Source organism: Hibiscus syriacus, unplaced genomic scaffold (assembly GCF_006381635.1).
Source record: "Hibiscus syriacus cultivar Baekdansim isolate YM2019G1 unplaced genomic scaffold, ASM638163v2 tig00110988_pilon, whole genome shotgun sequence".
Classification (NCBI taxonomy): Eukaryota; Viridiplantae; Streptophyta; class Magnoliopsida; order Malvales; family Malvaceae; genus Hibiscus; species Hibiscus syriacus.
Window position 1 is genome coordinate 533,390 of NW_024062942.1, and position 9,904 is coordinate 543,293.

Here is a 9,904-nt window from a genome sequence, read left to right on the forward strand (position 1 = left end):
TGCCAAATAGCATTTATTGTGATTTAAGGGATAATTAAGTTTTAGGTCAAAATTCACACAATTGAACGAACTCTTTTTATTTAACAATCTCGTTTAGTATATACGAATTCCTTTGGTAATAAATATTCTTACCTCAACTAAAAACATAACTTTTAGTTGACTAATCGCTAATCTAAGTATCTATAGCTTTAAACACAAAATTTGACTGTCCCAAAAACAATACCATTGGTCAAATTCCTACCTCAGAGTAATTTGAGGTAAATAAATAACGAGTACCTAAGTGCGTGTATACATAGCCCGACACGAAACTACATATAGTTTTATCGTTAAAAATATATAGAGGTAAATTTTATTTAAATTTTTAAGTTTTGATTTACTTTTAATTTATATTTTTATTTTTTATTATCAATTATATTTTATCCCCTTTAACTAAATTGACCCCCTCATATACATAGTTATCAGGCCTGTTAAAATTTATCTACAATCTATATGCTAAATGTAGCAATTAAATTTACCATACTAATTATAGGCAATGGAGAGAGGTGATTTCTTTTTTGTATTTTCGGGGTTCGAGATACGCAAGGCTGATTATATGATAAAATTTTTGGAACGGGTCGAGATTGGATTTAAGGTGAAAAATCACCGACCCAAACCGACTCAGTTAATATGTGTGTATATATATATATATTAAAAAAATTATTTTTATATTATTTATTTATTAAATATAAAAATTATTGTAAAATATCAATTTAATCATTTAAATATAATAAATTTATAATATATTGTTTTAAAATATTAATATATTAGGAACATGTTGGGTTGAAATCGGAGTTTTAGTTTAAAAATTGAGGCATGTTCAGGGCAAGAAAAACTTAAAATTTTTTGGGCGGGACATGATCGGGTTTTAGACCTATATTTTCGGGTCGAGTTGGGTGTCCGAAAAATCGGCCTATCCCGCCCCGTGCCCATCCCTAACCCTTGCTGGTTGTGGAACTAGCAGCCTCTCTCTTTATTATCGTTGTCTCGTAAAACTGTTATATAAGATCAAATAGAAGCATTTTCATTTGTTGACAGCTTTTATTTTTACTACAAAGATGGGCTCGGTTTTTGGAGGAGATGATGGGTCGATGAGCAGCGGTCGGAGTCGGGGGTCGGCGAGGTTCCGGGATATTTGGCAGGCACCGCCCGAATGTTCGAGCGGAGCCAACGCCATGATACGGAGGAAGACCTCATGTGGGCGCCATTGAACGGCTTCCCATGTATGACAGGCTCAAGACAAGTATGATAAGGAATGTTGGTGATGACGGGAAAGTTGCTCTTCACCAGGTTGATGTAACCAAGCTTGACACTCACCACAAGAAGCAACTCATGGGCAGTATTTTGAAGTTTGTCGATGAAGATAATGAAAAGTTCCTCAGGAAATTAAGGGACCGGACTGATAGGTATATTTGCTTTTGCCTATCCCTTTTTTTCCATCAATTTAGTAAAATAAATAAATAAATGGATGAAGTACAACAACATTAGTTACCTAATTATTATCAGTTTTTTCCTTTCATAATCAATTTATATTTTGATAAATTTATTCATTGATATTATTTTTAAATAAAATCTTTTTATTAGTCTGAATCTCTAAAATGATTATAAAATAATATATATATATATATATATATATATTCGAATCATTTAACAATGAACACTCAAACATTTATGTATACATATGTTTGAACTAGTAACCTCTAAAAATACAGTCATCCCTTTAACTATTAACATTAATTCGTGCTTTAATCCCTAAAATTTATATATTTTATTATCATTTAAAATAATTTAATTTTATCGTCTAGAAATTATATCAATTAACTAGATCATCTAACGAAAATTTACACATTTTTTTATTGAAGTATGAAATTCTCAAGTTTTTTTTTTGTTCACTGGTAGAAATTTTTTGCTCCCTCACAATCTCATTGCACTCCCTCACAATCTCATATGTTCTCTTTGTTTAATGTGCAAAGTTGCATTCCCCCCCCCCCCCCGCGACAACATCATTCTCACCCTCTTCACCACCTCGTACAATCAGCCACCTCGTCCGGGATTCTTCTGTTTCGGTCATTGAAGACAAAGTTACTTCCGTTCCTCTCAAAAATATTTTTCGTTTTTTCTTTTATAAAACAGTTCATCTCTGTTAACTCTTTTTTTGGGTAAATTACGCATTTAGTATTTAAACTATTAGTTTTGGTATGTTTTAGTACCTAAACTTTTAATTTTTTCAAAACCATTTATAACAATTAGTTTTATTTCATTTTAGTATCCCATCATTATAAACATAACACTTTTACTACCTAAACTTTAAATTTTTTCAAAACATAACATTAAATTTTGAATGAGGGTACTACAATGAAAAAAATTAAAACTTTTAACCGTACGGTACTAAAATGAAACAAAAACTAACTTTAGGTACAATTTTGAAAAAAATCAAAAGTTTAAGTACTAAAACGGATCAAAACTGACTGTTTAAATACTAAACACATAATTTACCTATTTTTTTGAAATGATCTATGTTAACATTAATTGTTGTTTTTGTTATTATACAATTTAATTTGGTTAAATTAAAGAAGAAATTAAGCTAAGATTCTTCTGGAGACATGGAAAACTTTCGTAAAGAATGAAATTGACATATTTTTATCTCTTTGTTTGGTTAAGCAAAGGGAACAAAAATGGAAAAAGACAAGTTTTAAATTTGAGTTTAACACAAATATTTGATGAATTATTTTAAAACTAAAATTAAATTGATAGAACGTTTTCAATTAACGGAATAAAATTGTTATTGGATCATGCTATGCCAAATTTTTTAACATTAATGACTAAAATAGAAAAAAGTTAAGTTGGTAATTAAAATTAAAAAATATTTGGTGACTAATACTTAATGAGTAAAATAAAAAAATGATAATAGTTGGTGATTAATATTGTAGTTTACCGTAAACAATAGACTCATAACTTTTTACAAGTAGGTGTTGGTAAAAAAAACCCTTCAATTATAAAGTTTAAGACATTTAGTGTAGAATATGAAGAAAATTGATGTGTTTGTGGATTGATGAAGAGTTGGGATTGAAATTCCAAAAATTGAAGTTAGATTTGAGCATTTATCAGTTGAAGGAGACGTTCATGTAGGAAGCAGAGCTCTTCCTACGCTGCTTATGCTACTTTGAACATTATAGAGGTATCCTTTCTCTGCTTTTCTCTATTATTCTATTTTTGGTAATGGGTGACGTGTGTTTTCATGTTTGTTTCTTGAACCGCAGAGTATTCTGGGATCGGTCCGGCTTCTACCATCCAAGAAGAAAGATTGAGATACTCAAAGATGTTAGTGGAATTATCAAACCAACAAGGTAAAATTGCATGCAAACTCCTCAATATTTTTATACCAGTGGAGTGTAATCATTGCGACAAACTGCAACATTCAAAATGAAATTCTATTCCATGATAATTATTCGTCAATTTTCCATGCAAAATTGTTAATTTGAAGGATGAAACAATTAACCTGTTATTTAATTGTGTGGAAATGTATAGGATGGCCCTAGTCTTGGGTCCTCCAGGGTCAGGGAAAACAACATTGTTACAAGCACTTGCAGGAAAGCTTGATGGTGATCTAAGAGTGAGTTCCATAACAATTCTTTTACTTTCCCTTCAAGTAACGATAGCACTAACAATGTTTATTTGAAATATTTTGCCTTGGCATTGGGAGCAGTCTAGTGGGAGAATCACATATTGTGGCTATGAAATGAGTGAGTTCATTCCTCAAAGAACATGTGCTTACATCAGTCACATGACGTTCACCATGGTGAAATGACAGTGAGGGAAACACTGGATTTCTCCGGATGGTGTCTTGGCGTTGCACTAGATACGAGATATTGAAGGAGCTCTTGAAGCAAGAAAAAGAGGCTCAGATCAAGCCGGATCCTGAAATTGATGCATTCATGAAAGCAACAGCTATGGCAGGGCAACAAACTAGCCTGGTTACGGATTATGTTCTTAAGGTTTGGTTTTCACATATTTCTTTATTCGTCCATTAAACGCCAATCCAAGCACATTTTTATGTATGAATCTTTCAAACAGATACTTGGATTAGAAACGTGTTCGGATACTCTGGTCGGAGACGAAATGCGTAGAGGTATTTCTGGTGGTGAAAAGAAGCGTTTGACTACAGGTATGCTTTACCACAAGCGAACTTCCTCATACATTAACAAAACAAAAAAATTCCATTCAAAATTTCCATTCGCTCTACCAGCTTGCCAAAATGTACTCAATATCAAGTATTCTTGTAATGTTAGATTCCTACATGGGTATTCTCCAATTAGATATTGTCAGTCTAATAGTTTCTGTTTGCCTGAACTGCAGGAGAGATGTTGGTTGGTCTGGCAAAGGCCTTCTTTATGGATGGAATCGACGGGGCTGGACAGTTCTACAACATATCAGATTTGCAAGTTCATGAGGCAAATGGTTTCATATCATGGATGTAACCATGGTCATTTCACTTCTACAACCACCAGAGACATGATCTATTCGATCACATTATCCTACTTTCAGAGGGTCAAGTAGTCTACCAAGGTCCCACTGAATGTGTCCTTGAGTTCTTGAATACATGGGTTTCAAATGCCCTGAAAGAAAAGGAGTTGCAGACTTTTTGCAAGAAGTAACTTCCAAGAAGGGCCAAGAGCAATACTGGTTCAGAAAAGACAATCCTTATAGTTATGTTACGGTTTCCGACCTTGTGCAGGGATTCAAATCATTCCACATTGGCCAACAGCTCGAATCGGATCTTAGGGTTCCTTATGACAGATCAATAGCACACCATCCTGCATTAGTTACAGAAAAGTATGGCATTTCAAACTTGGAATTGTTCAGGGCATGCTTTGCAAGAGAGTGGTTGCTAATTAAACGTAACTCATTCGTGTACATATTCAAGACCATCCAAATTACGATCATGTCAATGATTGCCATGACCGTGTTTTTTAGAACAGAAATGCATCCAGGCAATTTGCAAGGTGGATCGAAATTTTTAGGAGCTTTGTTTTACAGTTAATCAATGTGATGTTTAATGGTATGCAAGAACTTGCAATAACAATTTTCAGGCTTCCTGTTTTCTACAAACAAGGGACTTCTTGTTCTACCCTCCATGGGCTTTTAGCCTTCCAATTTGGATCACCAAGATCCCATTTTCATTTCTGGAATCTGGATATGGATTTGCATCACATACTACACCATTGGATTTGCTCCAGCTGGAAGGTGTCCACATTTTTAACAATCATCATTCTCACATTCTTCAAAATTAGTAGTTTTCTTTTATCTAATAATCTTTTCCTCCATATATACAGGTTCTTCAGACAGTTCCTGGCATTCGTAAGCATTAATCAGATGGCTCTATCCCTCTTTAGGTTCATAGCTGCCATAGGAAGAACACTAGTCATTGCCAACACATTGGGTACCTTCACCATGCTAATAGTTTTCGTGCTTGGAGGTTTCATTGTTGCCAAAGGTAAGTAATTCATCTCTATTTGCCTTAAAAATTTTGCAGTCAACCAAGCATTAAGCAAAGCATAGCAATATGATATTACAATTGTCAAAAAGTTAATTTCTATCATACGTATATAATTGTTTCAATATATCCTTTGATGTATATATTTAATATTAACTTGTTTTTATATATAAGTTATTCTTATGTTCAGCATTGGTAACCCTTTTTCTAACTGCAGATGACATTGATCCATGGATGACGTGGGGATACTATTTGTCTCCAATGATGTATGGACAAAATGCCATCGCCGTGAATGAATTTCTTGATGAGCGATGGAATACAGTATGATCTCTTCATTCCAGTTATATTATACATCCATGTATAAACCTGGTTAGGCACCTACATTTTCTTGACCTTATTGTATTCTAAATGTGGTATATGCAGAAAATAAATGACAACAAATTTCATGCAACTACAGTCGGAGAACTTCTTCTAAAGAGTAGAGGCTTCTTTACAGAAGATCATTGGTTCTGGATTTGTGTTGCTGCACTGTTCGGATTTTCTGTTCTCTTCAACGTTTTATTCATTGTGCATTGACTTACTTGAACCGTAAGTTATTAGTATTTTCATTTTAATGAATCTCAGTACTTTAAAAGTTGTATGAATTGAAAGCCGAATCTCTGGTGCTTTCTTACGGGCTCAGAATTTGTTCATCTACATTTTTCGATTTTGACAAGTGGTTGCTCTTTGAATCAATTTTCAGCTCTGCACGATTCAAAAGCAATCGTTGTTGATGAAGATAAAAATGAGAACAAGAAAGAGTCATCCTCTAGAAAAAACACAGAAGGTTACTTCAAATCTCAAAGTAGAAAACAATGCTTCCTAGATGATGCTTTGCCTAAACTTTTGTGAGTGGTTGTAGGTATTGATCTGCCAGTGAGAAATTCATTGGATACCACAGACATTGCAGACCGGTCAAGTAGAAGAGGAATGGTTCTACCTTTCAAACCCCTTTCACTTGCATTCATCCACGTCAGCTACTCTGTAGATAGCCTTCTGTAAGTTACTGTTTCCTCAACACTTCACATGTTATTGCATGATATCGATTCATGAGGCGACGATAAGGTGAAATGTTGTTTTCTTTTCTAGGAAATGAAGAGTCAAGGTGTTCAGGAGGATCGTCTTCTGTTGCTACGAGTGTTAGTGGCAATTGTAGAACGGGATATTGACGCATTGGTGGGTGTCACTGGTGCTGGAAAGACAACCCTGATGGATGTATTAGAAGAGTCTGGTGTGCTAGGAGGATCGAGATGTCTGTTGCTACGAGATGTTAGTGGCAATTGTAGAACTGGGATATTGACAGCATTGGTGGGTGTCACTGGTGCTGGAAAACAACCCTGATGGATGTATTAGCAGGAAGAAAACAGGGGATACGTTGAGGGAAGCATAAGCATCTCCGGATATCCAAAGAATCAAGCTACATTTACTGTGTCAGTGGCTACTGTGAACAAAACGATATCCACTCGCCTCATGTCACGGTCTACGAATCTCTTCTGTACTCAGCCTGGCTTCGTCTTTCTACGGAAGTTGACACCAAGACAAGAAAGGTTGCATTCTTTCTTATAAAATGACCTGTCTTTCTGTTGTAATTACCTAAAAGGTTTAAATTTGTTTCTGTGGACTATGAACAGATGTTCGTTGAAGAGGTTATGGAGTTGGTTGAACTCACGGCATTAAGGGATGCTTTAGTTGGCCTTCCAGGAGTAGATGGTCTTTCGACAGAACAAAGGAAGAGGTTGACAATCGCGGTTGAATTGGTTGCTAATCCTTCTATCATCTTTATGGATGAACCAACTTCCGGACTTGATGCCAGGGCTGCTGCAATTGTCATGAGGACTGTGAGAAACACGGTTGATACAGGGAGAACGGTTGTGTGTACGATTCACCAACCTAGCATAGACATTTTTGAGTCTTTTGATGAGGTATACAGGCTTTCAATTTGCTAGATTGCTGTCTCAGAATTTGCTGCCTATGTTTTGCTCTTCATTATTACGTTTTGTATTACTCATTTTCAACTTACTATTTTATTTGTTCAGTTACTGCTGATGAAAAGAGGAGGGCAAATCATCTTTGCCGGACCTCTTGGTCGCAATTCTCACCATCTTGTAGAGTATTTTGAGGTGAGAATTCTTTTTCTAAACCAACAATGCGAGAAAATTCTTTAAACTGTTAAAACGTGTGATCTAATTGCATTTTAGGCTATACCTGGTGTTCCAAAGATCAAGGAAGGATATAATCCAGCAACATGGATGCTTGAAATCAGCTCTCCAACAGTTGAAAGTCAGCTGAATGTGGACTTTGCAGAAATTTATGCTAAATCCTCACTTTATCAGTATGTTCCAATACAAAATTTTGGTTTTATCTGAAGTGGTTTAAGGAGTACTAATGGTTTGATTTTAACTTCCTCTTTATGTTCAAAAAACTCGCAGGAGGAATCAAGAAATTATTAAAGAGATAAGTAGTCCAGATCCAGGCTCCCAGGATCTCCAATTCCCAACCAAATATTCCCTCCCATTCCTTTCTCAGTGCAAGGTTTGTTTCCTGAAACAACACTGGTCTTACATGAGGAACCCTTCGTATAACGGCATCAGATTCTTCCTAACAATTGTTGTCGGCATCTTGCTCGGCCTTATCTTCTGGAACAAAGGACAACAAATGTAAGTGATGTGTTTCTTTTTAATTTATCAACTAAACAAAGACTATTTCCATTCATTATATTAACCATCGACAGAGCAAATCAACAAGATGTGTCGAACTTTTTCGGGGCCATGTTTTGCGCTGTCCTTTTCGTTGGAACTGTGAATTCTGCATCGGTGCAAGGTGTTGTTGCTATTGAGAGAACAGTCTTTTATCGCGAAAGAGCTGCCGGAATGTATTCTGAACTTCCTTATGCGTTTGCTCAGGTGAAAACCTCACGACTATGTCCACCGGAGTAACTTTATGAAATTACAATGGAACTTAACATTAGCAACCTAACTCGACTATCTCGACTATCATTAACCATGGGCTTAGAATCATTTACATCCTCTGTTTTATTTTTTCAGGTGGCAATAGAGATAATATATACTGCAATCCAGGCATTAATCTACTCTATACTCCTATACTCAATGATTGGGTGTGAATGGAAGGCCAGCAAGTTTCTATGGTTCTACTACTACATAACAGCAAGTTTTGTCTACTTCACACTGTATGGGATGATGGTTATTGCTCTCACTCCGGACGCCAACATTGCTGTAATTGTCATGTATTTCTTCGTAAGTTTCTGGAACATCTTCTCGGGGTTTTTCATCCCGAGACTGCAACTCCCCGTATGGTGGAGGTGGTACTATTGGGCGACTCCGGTGGCTTGGACACTCTATGGCCTTATCACATCTCAATTAGGGGACAAAGACTCAGATCTTGAGGTGCCTGGATTTCCCAATGTTCCGGTCAATACATACATGAAGGAAAATTTGGGGTTCGAGTATGAGTTCCTGCCCGTAGTTGCGGTTGCACACATCGGTTGGTCTACTCTTTTTCTTCGTCTTTGCCTATGGCATCAAGTTCCTTAATTTCAAAGGAGATAAATAAGTAGCTCCTTTCAGCCCCTATATGTTTGTTGTACGATAGAATAATGTCACAACTCAGTAACCAACCGACTGACAGAGATGGACTGAGCCATCACTATTCTCTCTGAAAATTTTAAGATTTTATATATTTTAGATATTATTTTATAATTTTTATTAATAATTTATTTTTATTTTCAAAATTTTATAAAGTTCTTTTAAAATATTATAAATTCATCGCTACTATAAAAACTGTCCGTACCGCATTATGAGAATACTGGAGATTATCAACATAATACAATATTACATGATACAAGCTATTGTTATCTTAAAAGTTCTAATCATGATGTTATGTATAAGAATAATTTGCAGTTTATTTCACTGAAATTTGTTTACTTTAATGTAAATCATAATACTTTAATTTAATCCAAATTAAACTTAATATTAAGTATAGTTTAAAAATTTAAATTTAAATATAACAAAAATAAAAAAAAATTTAAACACTAAACGTATAGTTTATATTGAAGGGTAAAATTTCGTGGATTTTGCACCGTATCCGTACTTATTGGGGTGAAGATAGTATAAATTTAGTGGGTAGTGGGCGTGTGAAGATGTAAAAAGTCATACCCGTCGTGAGTAGTGGGTAGGTGATGGGTTTAAGACCTTACCCACCCTGCATCCGCCCATCCACTAACTATCCACTATATAAAATTTAGACTATTATGAATTTAAATATAATTTCAAATATTATTTTATAAAAATTATGATTTTATAGGACATAACATGTAAT

General features: G+C 35.0%; 1 pseudogene; it reads left to right on the plus strand.

Annotated features, from left to right (window-relative positions):
- Window positions 1-1,094: 1,094 nt before the first annotated feature.
- On the plus strand, window positions 1,095-9,440 carry LOC120149025 (annotated as a pseudogene).
- The last annotated feature ends 464 nt before the right edge of the window (window positions 9,441-9,904 follow it).